Below are 17,818 nucleotides of genomic sequence, written 5' to 3'. Positions count from 1 at the left end.
CACTAAAGTTGCACTATTGGGTTGGGTTTTTTTTTGGGGGGGGGGGATCGGTTGGCATCCGCCTGGAAGTGGTGTTTACATCATGTGGCTCAAATACAATGTGGAAATTAACAATTGGGGAAAGTCAGGGAGATGGAAGAAACTGCTGTGTGAATGCAGCCTGTGATTTCCTTTCAAGCCACCATTCTGAAACGGCAACCAAAACGATCCCGAAGATAGAGCATCTCTATTAGTTCAAGGGGGGGGGGGAGGAAACGCAAGTAAGAAGGGACATGGAAGAGGTTATAAGATTATCCATGGTATGAAGAAAGTCACTAGAGAGAGGTTCTTCTCCCTTTCTCGTAATATTGAAACCAGGCTTCAGCCAATTAAGCTGAAAGTTGGGAGATTCTGGACAGACAAAAGGAAGAGTGTTTCTTCACACAGCTATCGACTTGGCCCCCCACAACGTGGATGGCTTTAAAAGAGGATTAGATGGATTCATCTTGGATAAGGCTGTCAATGGCCATTGACCATGATGGCTATATTACCCCCAGTAGTGGAAGTAACGTGCTTCTGAATACCAGACGCTTGGGATCACAACCAGGTTGAGTGCTGTTGGGCTTGTGTCCTTGCATCCCATAGGCATTGGGGTGGCCACCGCGAGAAAAGAAATGTCGTGCTACAGGGGTCTTTGGTATGATCCAGCAGAGATATTCTAATGAACAATGGAACGTCAAAGAGAGACTGCCCTGGAAAACCACTGAATCACAATTCATCAAAAGGCTCAGTTGTACTTTTTTTGGCTTGACACTGGAGAAGGATTTTTTCCCCCATTGCACTACATGTGTTAATTAAATGCCAAGGTGCCTGTGTTATCACCAACAACTGTTTTGTGAATGGCCACTGTTAATAACTTAATTATCACTCTCTCTGCTTTCTGCACTTCATTTTCTCTGATTTCACTCTTTATAATTTGTGTGTGTGTGTGTGTGTGTGTGTGTGTGTATTCAAGATAACACTCCATGTATCTGATGAGGTGGACTGCAGTCCACAAAACCTTCTGCCGTAATAAATTTGTAACAGAGAGAGATACATTCATATAAAATTCAGCTCCAGGGCAAGGATTTTTCTGTCTCTAATGATCTTCCTTTTGCCCATATGCACTTCAGTTTTGTGTTTTCAACACCAAAATCTGCAACGTGATTAAAATTCAGGAGAGTAACAAAGTTAGATTTAAGTAATAAAGGGTAAATTGTCCCAGGAATGCCTGAATCCTACTTACATTCTTCTCTTCCTTTGTGTATGCTGTTGCTCCCTCCACCCATACTGCCAGTTATAGCCCCGAAAACTGTGGATTATCTTTCTGCCTGTATGCTTGTTTCGTCCTTTGCAGATTTTGCATTAATGCTGTTAAAAGTATTTACATGAACTGCTTGCTCCTGGCTGCTGAGAGTAAAGCACTTGCGTCGTCCTTAAAGCCTCAGTTTTAAATCTGAAGCAAAGAGCTTTTCCTCCCCTCTGCTATTTTTTGCTACAAAGCACATCAAATAAGCTCTTCCTGTTCCGGGGGGTGGGGAGGAATGCAGTCATTAATTTCTCTTTCTGTAGACCTCGTCATGTGCTAACATCTTGTACGTGCAAAACAGCATTTGGCTTAGGCTTACTTCACATCATTTCCCTCTGAGCGACATCTGACTTGGAAGCTGCCATAGGTCCATCTAGTTTAGAACTGCCTACACTGGTTGGCAGCAGCTCTTCAGTGTTTGAGGCAAGAGTCTCCCCAGCACTGACTGGAGATGCCTGGGATTGAATTTGGGGTCTTCTGTGTGCAAAGCATGTGATGTGCCATTGAGCTATGGCCTCTTCCTGTTAGAAGAAGCAGTCTCTAGTTTTGGATTAAGAAATGGTCAAGTGAGGTTTTCACTATAATGCTAATAGCACAGTTACATATGACCCAGCTGTTCCGATTTTCCAGAAGTGGCCCCTGTTTCCCTGCTGTCTTGATTCTGGTGTCTCTTTTGTCTCTGTTTTGCCTTTCCAGGGATGTTTTTGGGGTACCTGTTAAAACTTTTGTTAGTATGCACACTGGCACATCAGCTTGTGGTCATTTTGCTTCGATCTCCCCATAACTAGCAATTGAAGTAGTAAATGTGTTGGCTGTTGCTGCCATTCTGCAATCAATACAACCGGATCTGCTTTGTGATTAAATAGGCAATTGAAAATTCCTAGGTGGTTGGGTTTTTTAAATAAAAGGAAACTGTTATGCTTCAGAATCCAGCAAAAGATGGGTTATTTCAGAGTCAATAAATACAGGGAAGAACATTCAGCAATTCATAGCTGGGTGTGCGGATTTAAGTGGTGGTTTGGACACAGGGATGTTACAGGCATACATGGCTAACTTTTTTTCGTCTGTGAAATGTGGTGGTGAACATGTAATCACAAGCCATATGATCCTCTTCTTAGGTAGACCGATGGTGACCTGTTATCCCAAATCTCTGGGTGGATTGTGCAGTGAGTGGCATGTGATTAAGTCAACCATGTGGTTTCCATATGCTCACTTTCACATCTGAGCTGTTTCAGTGCACGGCCAAAGTCATTATTCCTGGTCTGTTTCCTCTAAAGAGTCAGCAGAAAACTGCAAAGCAAAGCCCTATGTGGGTGTGCTCCCTCATACGACTAACAGGATCGTAAATCACAAGGTTGTAAATCACGGAGAGACTGTGTGCCGTACAGCAGGTGTGTCCTTCCAGTGTGAGTAGCAGGGACATGATGTTTCAGCACACATCAGGGCCGGCGGGTGCTGCCTCCGCTCTCGCCCCCTCTGCTTACATGTTTGTTAATTGTGAGAGGGAGAATGCCCAAATAGGGATAATATGGGAACTGACTGTCGGACTGGGAAGAAGTGGCAAAAGAAGGCAATGTGAATATCGGGTGGAAGCCTGAGGAAATGAATGCTTGATTGGCAAACTACATTATATGGAAATATGAGCAACAAAGCCCTGATATTTAAAAGAATGAAAAGTAGATTTGGGAGTTTGAGATTCTGAAAGAGAAAGTGCACTTAACCCTTTCTCCCTTTCAGTCATTTTCCTGCCCAAAATCATTTCCCCAAAGTTGTTTTCACTTGTTTCACTTTTTAATATATATTTTTAAACACACATTATTTGCTCTTTAATAGTGTGAGACATACAGTTAATAACTGTATGTCTGTAGGGCTCTATGCACATCTGTAGCTGAACATGTGGAGGCCATGGGTGGATGAAACTCAGGGCATCACCCTGATCCCCTCCCTGCTCCACGTGTTAGCTGCATGCATGATTTTCACATGAAGAGGGCTTGGATGTTGGGGGGGGGGGCGGAGAATAAATATCCCTGACAGCTAGTTTTCTATGCAGGGGGCTTGTTTGTCCGTCTTGAGGAAGCCAGAACTCAGACACAACCAGGGTGGAAGGAGGGTTGGTCAGTCGACTGGGTGTTGGAGATAACTGGAATTAGCAAACCAGACAGTCCAGTCCAGTACTTACAAAGGCAAGGGTAGCAAGCAGGCAGACATGTCCAGGGCCTGGAAAATAAGGATGATCAGACATAACACTTGCAGGATCACGCACAGATAACGGGGAGTGAGAAGTGAGTTGTTCCAGTTGAGGCCTTTCATCTCTCTTGCCCCAGGCTGCCATGCCAGGGTTTGACACCCTTGCTGAGAAATGGAGTTCCTTGAAAGCATAGTCAGGCTATGGGCAGGCAAACTAAGGCCTGGGGGCCGGATCCGGCCCAATCACCTTCTAAATCCGGCACATGGACGGTCCAGGAATCAGTGTGTTTTTACATGGGTAGAATGTGTGCTTTTATTTAAAATGCACCTCTGGGTTATTTGTGGGGGCACAGGAATTTGTTCTTTTTTCCCCAAAATATAGTCTGGCCCCCCACAAGGGGACTGGCCCCCTGCTGAAAAAGTTTGCTGACCCCTGCTCTAGATTCTCTCACCTCTTTGCTGCTTCTCACCTGGTGGCTCCTTGCACTGATGCGTGGCTATTGCAGATAGGATAACCAGATGTAAAAGAGGGCAGGGCTCCTGCAATTTTAACACAATTTTTAATGCAACTATTAGAGGTGCAGGAGCCCTATCATTTTTTTTGCATCTGATCCCCAGGTCTGACATAAGATCCCACCAGCTCATCCAGCTCCTTCCCCTCCATCATGCTGGTTGAATCCTGGCTGCTACTTGATGCTGAGATTGTGGCAGAAGCTCATTCGGTCTTGCGACCTCCAACCAGCAGTCTAAAGTGGCAGAGACCAGACACAGCTTTATGCCCTCCATGAGAGCTAGGCCATAAATATGGTCGCGAGTGTTGCTGCTGCAGATTCATCTCTTGCATCGTACGCAGCTGGCGAAAGACATTTCAATTCTTATACGGCAAACCAAACTATGTTAGGCCACATTTTGAAAATGCCTCTTTAGCTTCTTCAGCTTTTTAACATAGTACTGCTATATGCGTTCTGTGACATGGGATATCCTCTTTCATTGCCGGCTAAAGAGGATGACATAGTGGCGCAGATGTTGGGGCCCTGAGGCCAATGGGAGGCGCACTGAGTGGGCCGAAGGGCCACAGGCTTGGCAGCAGAGGGTTGGTGGCGCAGGCCTGAATAATACTTACGTACCCCTTCTTTGGTGAGCAATGAGAAATTCCAGGTCTGCAGTACTTACTTACTTTCAAATAGACAGGTTGACTATAGGTAGAGGCAAAGCGTACACACCTCTGTAGACAAACAACTGGACATTGCACCCATATAAGATTCCAGCCAGACCCTTACAGATCCCTGCTCAGCTCCCTGTCTCTTTGTTTCTGACTCATACCACACACACAGCCTGTCCTTTGCACACAGACACCTGGACTGCATCAACCTTTCCTGGAAAGTGGAAATGTCTGTTCATTTTGAATATTCAAAACATTCCCCAAAAGATCCTGTATCAAGAGGCAGTTGACTAACTGTTTGGATCCAGTGGTGATGTATCACCTGTAGTTTACCTAACCAAAGGATGCAATCAGCCAAATGTGGCCTCTTGTCCACATCCCTAGGCTCGCAGAAATATTTTAATGTGCTCCCCGTGTTAAGCACACCTGATCCTGCCTGCATGTGTTGCTGCTTTTTGCCATTCTCTTAAAAGGGTGATAGTGAATAAGGTATATAACTTCCAGCTTGACATTTGATGTCCCCTTCCTAAGAAGAAGAAGAAGAAAACACCCATGAGTTGCCATCAGTGGAATAAAATGGACACCTGGAAAATTACCACGATGCAGTTACATCTCTGAAACTGTATGGTTGAAAGGAATTTAACTTCTGTGGACCTGCCACAGAAAGGGCTGAGTTTGTAGCGTGCTTTTGCAAGCCCTCAAAAACTGCATCAGACTGGTCACGTGTGCCCAGTAGGTTGCTTTGAAAATCACGGATTTCAATGGGTCGATTCTGAGCACGACTCAGGGTGCAACCCTAACTCCTACCTGCCACCAACAGGGGGTGGTGGGGCAGTTGGACCACTGCCACATCTGTAGCCCTTTTGCTCACAGTGGCTGCAATAGAAGGTGCAGGACGATTAGGCCTGATCTGTACCCAATCAGTTAGATTGGGCCGGATGCCATTGTATGGCAGCTGTGAAACTGGGATCCTGCAAATCCTGGGCCACCTCAGGCCCACCCTGTCCTCCCTCAAATCACCCCATTGCAGGACTTCTTTCTGCTAACACCTATTCCTGTATTCAGGGAGAGTCAGGAGGCTGGAAGGGCTTGGCAGAGGGATACCACCACCTACAGAGGTACCTCGGGTTACATATGCTTCAGGTTACAGACGCTTCAGGTTACAGACTCCGCTAACCCAGAAATAGTACCTCGGGTTAAGAACTTTGCTTCAGGATGAGAACAGAAATCGTGCTCCGGCGGCACGGTGGCAGTGGGAGGCCCCATTAGCTAAAGTGGTGCTTCAGGTTAAGAACAGTTTCAGGTTAAGAATGGACCTCTGGAACTAATTAAGTACCATATTTTTTGCTCTATAAGACTCACTTTTTCTCTCCTAAAAAGTAAGGGGAAATGTGTGTGCATCTTATGGAGTGAATGCAGGCTGCACAGCTATCCCAGAAGCCAGAACAGCAAGAGGGATCGCTGCTTTCGCTGCGCAGCGATCCCTCTTGTTGTTCTGGCTTCTGAGATTCAGAATTTTTCCCCCTTGTTTTCCTCCTCCAAAATCTAGCTGCGTCTTATGATCCGGTGCATCTTATAGAGCGAAAAATACGGTACTTAACCTGAGGTACCACTGTATTTCAACACACACAGCATCCCAGGCTAAGGGAAGGGGGGGTTGGACTGTGCTGCCCGCCAGATACTACAAAACACACTGTGTGTTACAGAATTGCTGACCTTCCCAGGTGCCCCCCTTTTTTTGCCGCTGTAAGCATCTATACAAGAGCAACGGTATCATTTATTCATTGAGAGAGAATCTAGTGAACTTTGAAATAATTGTAGGAGAATGCAGCAGCCTACTGAAATAGCATTTCAAAAAGACTCTAATCTGTGGAGTGATAACCTCCCCACGAAGGATCAGCAGCAGCAGGTACAGTGAGGATTATCAGAATTTCAGTGCTTCAGCTCCCTCGACATTAGAAAGAGAGAGGGGGGAAATCCATGAAAACATCTGTGATAAGCAGATTATTCGGACCTGTGTCATATATAACCAACATGGTTTTCGAGTATGTTAACTCCTTCAAGAGAGGTAAATGCTCCCAGGTGGTTGAAAGAGTGTCCATTCTGCCATCTGCGTCTGCTTTAGAAATGCATTTCTGCTGTTTTCTGTGGTTGCTGAGTGCTTTTTTTGTTTGCTGTTGTTATTGGCTTGCTTTTGCCGTTGGCTTGCTTTTACATTTAAATTAGACCTGTAATGTGAACATGGTTTGTTGTATTTATTTTTGGAACATTTTACTGTTGAGACGCGGGTGATTTTTATAGAGGAAGTTCACACAGCAATTAATAGAGGGGAAGCTTTGAGCAAATGCATATTTCTTCTCGCTATGCACGAAGAACTCGGAAAATCTAGTGACGTGCCCCATGTGGCTATTATTTCAAGCACTCTGCTTGGAAGCTGCTGGCATGGGGAGCATTTGTTTAAAGAGAGAGGCTCTGATGCAACCACCAGCGGTTATTATACCCGGGTGATACTCTTCTTGCATTACTTTTCCAGGTCAACGCTCTCCAGAAGTCATCTTCTCCCTTTCTGTCCACTGTTCTACAGTAACTTGGAGCAGGGCTTTCAGAGTAGCTGGCCCCATTTTGCGAAACAGCGTCCCTGTTGAGATACGACAGACACTCGCTATTTGTCCTTTCTGTGAATTACTGAAGGCCTTTTTGTTTGGACACACTTCCCAAGCTGGATGAAATGGCCTTGGGTGTTATTTTTGTACTGTTTTAAGACCGATCTTTAGTGGTTGCATCTGCACTGTTTAAAAAACTATTTTATCTGTTTTGATAGTGTGTTTGTAAATGGCCTTGAGACACATGTAAAAGGTGTCTCATCCTCACCAGTAATGAAGGAGAAGAAGACAGGCCCGTGTTTCTGCTCTAAATATGGGGATACATTCTGCTTCCACCTGCATGTACTTTGCAAGAACTGATAGTGGGTGTTAGCATCTAATTTACCAGCCCCTTTGCTGTGCATTGTGGGTAGGGAGTTCAGTAAAGATTTTGAAGAGCTGCCCAGCTAAGAGCACTCCAAGGACCACTATCTGCGAAAAATGGGCTTCTTTCTTATACACACTCTCTTAAATACCCAGCCTACATTACTGTCATAATCTCTATGTGGGGCTGCCTTAAAAGATAGTCTGCAAACTTGAGCTGGTGCAAAATGCAAGCCTGTTTGATTATATCACCCCAATTTTGCATCACCTTCATTGGTCACCCATTCATTTCTGGGCTTAGTTTAAAGTACTAGTAACTAACCTTTAAAACCCTGAATGTTTGGGAACCACATTATTTGAACGTTTCCCTACACCCATATGAATCTGCCCAGGTCCTCAGATTGGTCTTAAGAGTGCCCTGCTATCTGTTGTGCGCCTCTGATAAAGCGATCAGCTTAGCAGTTACCAGGAATAAGGCCTTTTTCAGTGGTGGCCCCCACACTTGTGGAATTCCATCCACTGAGAATTCTGCTTAGCTCCCTCTCTTTCAGGCTTTAAGTGGACCTGAAAGAATGGCTGATCCTGCTAAGCACATATATATATTTGATAAAGTTTTCTCTAGTATGTTCGTCCGTTGTCTTCTAACATTTTTTGTGAGCTGCCTGAACAGTTGGGTAGAAATAAATTAAATAAATAAACAGTATGCAAAACACTTTGAGTTCCTTGGAGCACTAATAGGATATAAATACACCTTGTATGTCTTGATAGACATATACCTTATAAAGCTACCCTGGTATGTATGCACATCTACCTGCAATCTCACTTCTCTGATGCACTTGCTCAAAGAGGGTGTTCCCACAATGGTCCTCTATCAAGTTGCCAATATGACCCAATATGACATGAGATGAGTAGAACTTCATTATGTATGTTGGGAGTCAGGGTGCGGAGCCTGTAACTCTCCACCTGCTGCTGGATTACACCTCCCATCAACTCAACTAAGCCAACAGGGCCATTGGTCAATGATGATGTGAGCAGTGGAAGAGGAACCGTCTCCGTACCCGGGGCGGCGCACTCCATACGGAATGCCGCACATGCGCAGTTCATACCACACATCTTTATGTGGCGGTGTGAGCGGGGCCGGGGTGTGCCTGCACATTATAATACTGCATTGTTATTAGGGAGTACTTTTTATTCTAGTTGCCTTATTTCTTAGAAGATGTTATTCGATACAACGAAGCACTCAGCAATGGAGCCATTTGGAGCAGAGGCATCTGAGCCAAGGTCCTGCTCCTGCTGGCCTTATCATTTATTGATCACGGGGGTTGTTTTTAATACATAGCATTTCTCGATCTCTCTTTCAAGAAGCTCAAGAGCAGCTTGTGTGGGGCTTCCAGGAAGTCTCCTATCCAGGTGGCAGGTGCCAATATGAGATATGCTTATGCAATAACAACGTGCCCTTGGAAACTCTCCATCTCATCTTCTTCTGGCTTATACGAACTCGAACAAACAGTATGCTACAGAGGCATCCTCCATCGGTGCTGTCCTGACTCCAGTGCATACTGCAGTGGCATAACCAGAGATGCACCAGAGAACCACATGCTCATTCCTTTCACATATTTCTCTCTCTCTCTCTCTCTGCAGCATGCTGAGAAATGAGCATGCTTTTCTAGTGCACAGAGAGGAAATGCAACAAGAAGCCCACAGGAAGCAGTGATTGCCACCAACCTAGAAGGCTTCAAAGGAGGATTAAACAAATCCATGGAGGAGAGAGCTATCAGTGGCTACTAGCTATGATGGCTATGCTCTACCTTTCCGGCTGCCTTTTGAAGAGATTTCACCCCTCCCATATCCAAGAATCTCCTGATGAGTCTGCTGATTCTCCAGAGAGGAGGAGGCGTGTTCTGCTCTCTACTTATTCCACTCCAGCACCACATCAAAGAGTCAGTCAGTCAGTCAGTGTGTCGGGGAGAGAGAGAGAGACTGAGTGTTAGAGATCGTGTGTATAGATAAGGTTGCTGCTAAGAGCAGCTGCAGACACTCAGTGCAGTTTAGCATTCATTTATGCTTAGACCTCATTTAGCTCTGTATATAGTTGTATGATAGTTGTAGATAGAATAAAGAAGTTATTCTACAGAGCTGCTCTCCGAGTTGATTATACTCTGCTATACTCTGCTGTGTGACGACTGTCTACTTGTGGAAGTGAATCCGGTGCTCACAACTCTAAGCTGTGAGTCCACAGCACTTTGACCTGTTCCTGTGCAGAAGGTGGTCTCTGGAAGTGCTACCCAGCTCGCCTAGCCCAGTCGGGGCTGAAGTGTATGAGTCCAGTTGGTGGCACTGGCTCAAGGGCGATGCTGACATCTTTCCACTAATGCTAACAAAATTCAGTTGCTGGAAACCACAGGAGGGGAGAGGACTCTTGTGCTCAGATTCTTCTTGTGGGTTTTCCCAGGCATCTGGCTGGCCACTGTGAGAACAAGCTGAACTACATGGGCCACCATCCTTGGCTGGTGATGATGGAAGAGATGGTCCTCACCACCAAACTCCACTCCTTCCAAAGGACTGTTCTCAGCTGAAAAGCAGGAGAAGCAGAGCAGCAGAGGAGATGGTGCTTATGAAGAGGCTGGCAGCAAGTGGGAAGGAAGAACAGTTGCACACACACACACACACACACACACACACACACTAGATGAGCCACACCCCCTCCCCAATTCTCAGCTTTTATTTGGAGGAAAAACCCCACCCGAGTCTCTAGCCCTTGTAGAATGCAAGTTATGAGACACACATTGTGCAGGTACTATTCACCAAATTTGTTTTGGGGAAATCTGGGCTATACCTGCCTGCCTGCATTTTTAGTCAATGAGTGAAGTCTGAGCAATGGCTGACATTTAGGAAAGCAGCTAATTAGACAAAGAGAAGGCTAGAGTGGAACACCCGTTGTCCAGACTCTAGAGAAGGAACTTCCTGGTTTGTTTTTAAGCCTTCTGTGCTGGTGGTGAAGTGATTGCCACCCCACGGAAAACAACTGAGGGTTTCAGTTGTGACTGGAAAGATGTCTAGATGCCAGAGCTATGCATAGATGGGCAGCAGGTCTACCCACTAAGAAACTATGTAAGAGGTAGATCTGGAATACAAGTTTCTCAAAGGCCATGTTTAGCCAGGCCTTGGCACTGCCCATTCACCAGATACACTGCTCTCTGGTGCTTATTATTATGTATGGATGTCTGTATCTTTACCTATTTGCAATATATACTTAGCCCCCACCCCCGGGCCGGCGGGGAGGGGAGATCCTGTGGGTGCTCATAGCTGGCAGTCCAGATTGGTGAGGCCTGGCAGGCCAGCTTTGACCAGCAGTCAGGAATTCCCCACCCTTGTCTTGCCCAACAGATCCATAGAGCACTCCAGGCTTAGGAACTCTGGGGGGGAAACAGCAATGCTAGAGTTCTTGAAACCACCAGTTGATCTACTCTGAGTAGGGCTAGCATAAAATGCCTCTCAAAGATGTTGATAATAGACAATTGCATAATACTGCACATTTCTAAAATGTTTGAACTAACAGATGATAAAACAAATGTGTTTTGTATTCCCTGGCACAGCTGATTTTCTCACTCATTTGAGGTCCAAGAATCTCCAAGTGAGAAACAGGCTAGTAGCAAATAGGTGTAAAATTCTGTAAATGTGAATCATGTGCTAGGATCAGGGTTACGACCCAAACTGGGGGTTTCTGAAGCTGGCATAGGAGTAACCACATGACCCAGACAATCCACATGATTAGTGCTTTCACATTTTATCAGAGTCATGTAGGAGCCTGGCCATGGGAAGACATCTTCTTGTTAGCTACTGCATCACAAAATAAATTAACTGGGCCCCAGTGGCATGACGGCATTCTTAATCACATCAGGCTGGAATCTAGACATCTTGGCTTAGCTGCACATCAGCACATAGCCAACACGCAATTGTCTCATGATTTGGTGCAGCTTATGAAGGTTGGCTGAGCGCTGGCATTCGGCCAGTATTTAACAATTCCTTCCAGCATTTTTAAGCGGGCGCAGACAGAGCCCAAGAGCACTAATCCATGTTGTTCACAGCAAGAGCTGTTGTAGAGGAGTCAAAGCTGTCACCACCCTCAAGGTTCCTTCCTACAGAATCACCACCACCACAGAACTTGTATTGTTCTTTGCTCTCTTAATTACAGCCCTGTTGCCAAACTTACCGTTACCTTTAGTGACAGTTCCGTACTTCTCCTTTTGTGCTTAAAAGGAAGAAGAATAAGTCCTTACTCTCTTCTGCCAGCAGGATTGTTTTGGCATTTCCTTGCAACAGAATTTGTTTAAAGTGCATTTAAAAGGAACAGAACAGACAACTTACTACTAGACCCTGGACCTGATGGGGCAGTTGGAAACAAGCAATGTGAACTACAGAAAAGAAATGATCTAGACAGAACCTACTTCAAACTCCATCTCATTATAGTCTTTATAAGCTGAACCAATTTTTTTGAACATTTCAGGTCAGAAGGACTGGGCATCCCAGGGTAGGCGATTCAGCCATGCCATTAAGCACAGCAAACTCTCATGGCAACCTCTCTTGCCAACCTCTGACAGACTGAAATAAGCAGATGGCAAAAATTATCCTTGAGTGCCAGTCTCCTCCTCCATCTCTCTCATTTTTACATTACCATTTTTAGAAAGCTTCAAAAATGTATTTTCCAATGAAGTTCAAAGTTCCAAACTAAACAAAGGGGAGATACTAATAGTTTCAGCTGACTGTTTTTGATGCAAAGTTGTTTTAACTCTTGTGTAGAAATGTTTCAACTCGTGTGTAGAAACTGGATCAGGAAATTGGCACCTTTTATACTCTATGGGAAACGTAGCTTCATGGGCCAAATCAGACCTCCTGGTGGGCCGGGATTTGTTTGCAAGCCAGAAGTTCTCCACCCGTGTTTTGTAGAGAAGCGACCAGAAAAATCTGCTCTAAAAGGGCATCACTCAGCCAGAACAATAATTTGACAATATTTTGCTCAGCAACTTAGGCTATTATTACATTTTATTTTGGAAAGTTTTCAGATGAAGAATCACCATAGCAGCTGAAACCAACTTTAATGCAATTGTGGGTAAATTGGTAATACAAATCCAAGTTTGTGCACAGCAAACCCTGGCAATTTAAATTTCATTGCTCTCTTTACAACAGCAAAGTTCAGGTCTAAATCTGGTTTCACAATTCATGGGAATGTCGAGCAAGTTCCATTGCCTTTGTTGGATTATTAATAAGTTCCTTATATTCTTCAAGATTTCTGCCTTTTATATCTTTAGTAAGTTGAGTTAATCTAGAAATCATTCTTTTTAGGGGCTTTCATCTATAGGTGTAAAAAGCAGCCAGAAGGATACAATCTCTGGTAAGGAACTATCTGAATTCTTTTTTTTTTTAAATACATTTATTAATAGAAGAAATATCTGAATTCTTCTGAGTTACTTATTTTTGTGCTTGCGCTTGCTACAACACAAATTTGTGGAGCTGAATGACAAAGCTGAAACAGCAGGTGAATAAAACACATAGCTTATAGGTTTGTGTGTGTCTGAAATTAGCAGTTTGTTGTTAACAATTGTTAAGAGTTGAGACAATAAGCAGAGCCCACTCTAACTTCAGTGGTTATAAAACCAGCACAAGCCCTTAACAGTGCCAGGATTTCCATGTTTGGTACCATTAGACCAGGGGTCAGCAACCTTTTCCAGCTGTGGGCCGGTCCACTGTCCCTCAGACCATGTGGTGGGCCGGACTATATTTTTTTGGGGGGGGGGAATGAACAAATTCCTATGCCCCACAAATAACCGAGAGATGCATTTTAAATAAAAGCACATATTCTACTCATGTAAAAACACCAGGCAGGCCCCACAAATAACCCAGAGATGCATTTTAAATAAAAGGACACATTCTACTCATGTAAAATCATGCTGATTCCTGGACTGTCTGCGGGCCAGATTGAGAAGGCGATTGGGCCGCATCCGGCCCCCAGGCCTTAGGTTGCCTACCCCTGCATTAGATCAACAGTTACTCTACATTAGCATTCTTTCTCATGGCAAAGTGCTAGCCAGATTCATCAAGGAAGTTCAGAAGCAAAGGGTAGTTTTTCCTGAAAGATGGTTTAAGCAAAATAAGCATTCCTCAGCACCTTGTAGTTCGGGGTATACCGATGCTGAACAGAAAGGTTCTAGTTTTTGCTTTCATGGCAAGCAGTTCATGCTAGTCTTACTACTAGCTAGTGAAAGGTACCAGAAAGGCAATGGCCCAGTGACAAAGTGAATCTTTTGCACACAATTCGTTTCAGGTTGAGTCCCCATGCTAGTGTTGGGAGCAATCCCATCTGAAATTCTGGAGAGCAACTGGCAGTCAGAGTAGATAATACTGACCTTGATGGACCAGTCTGACTCAGTATGAGGCAACTTCTCTGTATTCACCTACTGGTCATCATGGCATTTGTGTCAATTTGCTCTAAAGGTTAATGGTGTTATGTGAAAAACATGAGGTTTACACTCAGGTAAGTAAGTACAGAATTGCAGCTGGGAGTTTGCAGTCTCCTCCTATATTAAATTTTAAGACTCTGGCTACATGTAGACTTTGTGACTTCAACATCAAGCCAGCTCACCCCTCATTTTGCTCATAATCCAGCCTCTGTGGTTACTAGTCAATCCAGTTTAATGGGTTTGCCTTCACAGAGGCATTTCTACAAATCTGTTCAACTGGACTGCAAAATTCTATAGATTTTACATTCCTATGAACGTTTCATAGGATTTTCGTGCCTGTTCCTTCAATGGAGTGTTCTCCAAAAATATTTCATCAATTTTGGTCCTTGCTGGTGATCTGTTTCTATACTTCATCATGCCCAGGAAAAAACCTAGAGGAACAAACTTTCAAGCTACATTTTGAAGCATGATACAGTTATTTGTGAAACAAAAGGTGTGGCATGAAAACTAAGGAAAATTGTGTTTTGGCATGTATGGTTTTGAATTTTTCTCTGTTTTTTTTAAATTTCTTTGTAAACCACTCTGAGGTTTTTTACAATCAAGCAGTGTATAAATGTTATGAAATAAATTAAATGTAATAAAAATCCAATTAGCAGGTCAACAAGTACATACCTGTAACAATATTGCTTTATTCAAGTATCAATTTTTCTTCTGTACTTTTACTTATCAGTGAACATGAGGTCCAAAAGTAATTTAACTACTTTGAATTACTGATGTAATCCTTAAAAAGTCGATATGATACAAGAAAAATATAAATCTGACTGCACAGTTATACATACGGCATGGCTATACAGCCTGTGTTTTCATTACACAGTTGCATCCCCAACTATTGTTTAAGGCTGCATTCCATGTATGCAAACTTACTTCTGGTGTATTGATTGATAAGGAACAACAGAAGGCCTGTGGAGGGTCATACAGTTTTCGGTATGAACATATGGTTAATGCAACATGTAACAAAGGAAAGTAAATTTAATTTAAATGGTAGTTCTAAGAAATATGACTAATTCAATGATACAGCGATCACATTATTTCCTGTTGCTCTCAACCAGTTATTATTAAAGTTATGCATTATCAGTCACATATCACACTATGTGTTACTTAGAAATGCATAGGCATACAGTATAAATGTTGCTTTTCCTATAGGAGGAAATTATGGAAAGGCAGTTGTCAAAGAACAAAAGCATTAAGATTTGAACATGTATTAAACAGGGTCACTGTGTGGTGTCATTGTACGCATGCAGGAAATACAAAAAGCAATGAACACAGGCTGGTTTACCAGGAGTCCAGCTTCACACACCTTCCAAGGATGTGTGCAAAGAGTCAGGATTAGCTGTTCATAAATAATATAGTTGGGTATGTGTGTAATTTTAATATTTAGTCCTCTCTACTGGAAGTTGACTTTAATTTAGAATGGAAATTCTCCATCATGCATTTACTGAGGAAACACAAGGTGTGTGAACTAAAATCAACAAGTGGAACAACTTTACAAAATATTTTTGAGACACTTTCACTGTGGGCGTGAAGTAGTATGGCCTGTTTGGAAGTATAAAAGAAAATTATTCTGAGATTTACTCATAAATTATGAGTGTGCAGACCAATAATAAATACACTTACTACTGGTTTATAAACTAATTAAAGTGCACTTCTGAGAAAATGTGGGTGTGAGGAGGTGGTTTATGGATGATGGAACTACTGGGTTTTCTGTTGTCTCACCCACATCGACACTCAGCCTTGCAGAGAGGAGAGTAATTAATTATAGTTGTGTGATTGAGGAAAAAAGGAGACATATACAGTATTTCAAACTATATGCATACCAGCATTTCCAGTTTCCCCATAGCAACCATGGAACACCATTCAAGAAAACTGAAGGGCATTTTCCAAAAGTTGTAAGGTCCAGTAAAATCCATCCAGTAGAATCCAGTGACTAGTACTTGCTGGGAAAAACAGGTAGAAGTAGACTTGCTTGAATGCTCTTCCTTAAAACAAAACTCCCTTGTGTGGAGAATGGCTCAGTTCAGCTTTCTCCCTGGCATGTTATCTTTTTCTGTGTGGAGCTGTACTGAAACATAGGAACACCTATCTGCATCCTGGAACACACTATAATCTGGGTATAAACCAGTGGAGAAGGAAAGCGCCTATTTCTTTTTAAATATTTAAAGACCAAAGTTTAACCTTGGTGAAAATGTCCAATTCAACATTATTACTAGAAAATAGGAAAATAACTCTACAGTATAAAGTTTATAAAAGAAACTACACATCATTCTTCAGTAAGATAAGTTTTCTTTTATTCTTCTAATTCAATGTATTATAGGGCATCTTATACTTTACTAGGTTGTTTTACATTGGATTAGATTGCTAAATCCTCCTTCCCCAGGAATACTATAAAAGTTGCATACCAAGCAAAAATCCAGCTTTTCCCATGGATGCCTAAGCACACTTATTAGGGGAAGACGTCTAACTCTGCATAAATATGTTTAGGAGAGCACTCCCCCCCCCGCCCCATGTTTTAAAAGTGCACTAATTTTCAGCTGACATAATGCCGGAGGCAATAAATAAAGCCTAAATTACTATGTAAATAACTAAAAATAATAATTTGGGGGCACCTACCGTCAAGGCTAACAGACTGTGACAGGAGTGGGTTCCAGTGCCAAAAAAAGGGGGTGGGTGGGCCACACGCCGCAATAAAACCTCTTCTAGAGCAATCCTACTCAGAAGTAAACCCCACTGAATTCAATGGAGCTTACTCGCAGATACGTGGAGGACCTTGCAGCCCTAGTCCTTGAGACTCCGGGTGCGCGAGCGTCAGGTGAGCTTAATCCCCTGGCAGAGCAGCGCGGCTGCTACCTCTCAGGTGTCGGCGAGGTAAAGGAACCAGGAGCAGCTTCCGCCCTCCAAGGCGCGGGGATAAAAATGCCGCCTCCTCCTGCCCCTTTCTCCCCTCACATCCACCAGACTTCCCTCCTCCCCCGCGGGACGGACACCGGGTTCAACCGCTCGGCGGCCCCGCCTCGTCTGTGATCTCAGCAGGGGGAGAAAGAGAGGCGGAAAGAAGCCTCCTCCCGGCCGGGCAAAGCCCAACCCGAGCCCTGCCTGGGGCCTGGTAGCTTCGCTTCGCCTTGCGCCTCCCCCGCCCGCCCGCCTCCCTCACACGCTCCGCTTTCTTTTTCCTCCTCACAGGCACTTCCTGCGCGGGGCCGGGCCGGGCCCAGTCGGGTGGAGAGGGGGAGACTGCTGCTGCTGCTGCCGCCTCGGCGGAGTTAAAAAGGTATTGGGGAAGGGAAGGGACAGGCGGGCGTCCGTTGACGTTCCGAGGGCCTCTGCCGTGAGGGCTCGAGGTGTCGGCAGTTGGTCGCGGGGGGGTCCCCGAAGAAGCCGCCCGTCAGGGAAGCGGGCGGGCGGGAGTGGCTCCCCGAGCGAACTGGCGCCTGAAGGTGGGGGGGGGGGGAGGCTTCCACCGAGGGGTCCCTCCCAGGCCGCCGCTCACGGGCGCTCAGAGGGGATTAGTCGGCGGCGGCCGTTGCTGCCGCTGCTGCTCCTCGCATTGCTGGAGGGTGAAGTCATCGTGGCCATTGTCTCCCCTCAGCTCCCCGGCTGGGCCGCCAGAGGGGGGAGGCCAGCAACCAGCCGTGGGGCCCGCCTTGTTCTCCGAAGCCGCCGG

At 44.6% G+C, this 17,818-nt stretch overlaps 1 protein-coding gene and 2 long non-coding RNA genes across 18 annotated transcripts in view; 2 read left to right on the top strand and 1 right to left on the bottom strand.

Annotated features, from left to right (window-relative positions):
* Positions 1-9,415, top strand: part of LOC310766916 — a 20,262-nt gene extending 10,847 nt beyond the window's left edge. Inside the window, exon 5 of the long non-coding RNA XR_014550523.1 lies at positions 9,284-9,415. This is a non-coding gene — a long non-coding RNA (uncharacterized lncRNA). The remainder of the gene's footprint in view (positions 1-9,283) is intronic.
* LOC310766918 lies at positions 6,434-16,886 on the bottom strand. Its single transcript, XR_014550525.1, has 2 exons — positions 16,768-16,886; positions 6,434-7,314 (listed from the first exon to the last, which is right to left on the bottom strand). It is a non-coding gene; the product is annotated as an uncharacterized lncRNA (long non-coding RNA).
* The window catches only part of RNF19A (ring finger protein 19A, RBR E3 ubiquitin protein ligase), a 57,501-nt gene continuing 54,332 nt past the window's right edge, over positions 14,650-17,818 (top strand). For 10 of the 16 annotated variants that reach the window (XR_014550517.1, XR_014550518.1, XR_014550519.1 and 7 more), the window contains exon 1: positions 14,650-17,425. The gene's annotated coding sequence lies outside the window, so the exon portion shown is untranslated. The other 6 variants (XM_083623521.1, XM_083623524.1, XM_083623525.1 and 3 more) reach the window with 5 other exon arrangements.

Source organism: Podarcis filfolensis (genome assembly GCF_964270895.1).
Source record: "Podarcis filfolensis genome assembly, chromosome: 7".
NCBI classification, from domain to species: Eukaryota; Metazoa; Chordata; class Lepidosauria; order Squamata; family Lacertidae; genus Podarcis; species Podarcis filfolensis.
The sequence above is the reverse complement of the archived record's forward strand: the minus strand, read 5'-3'. Positions and strand labels throughout refer to the sequence as shown.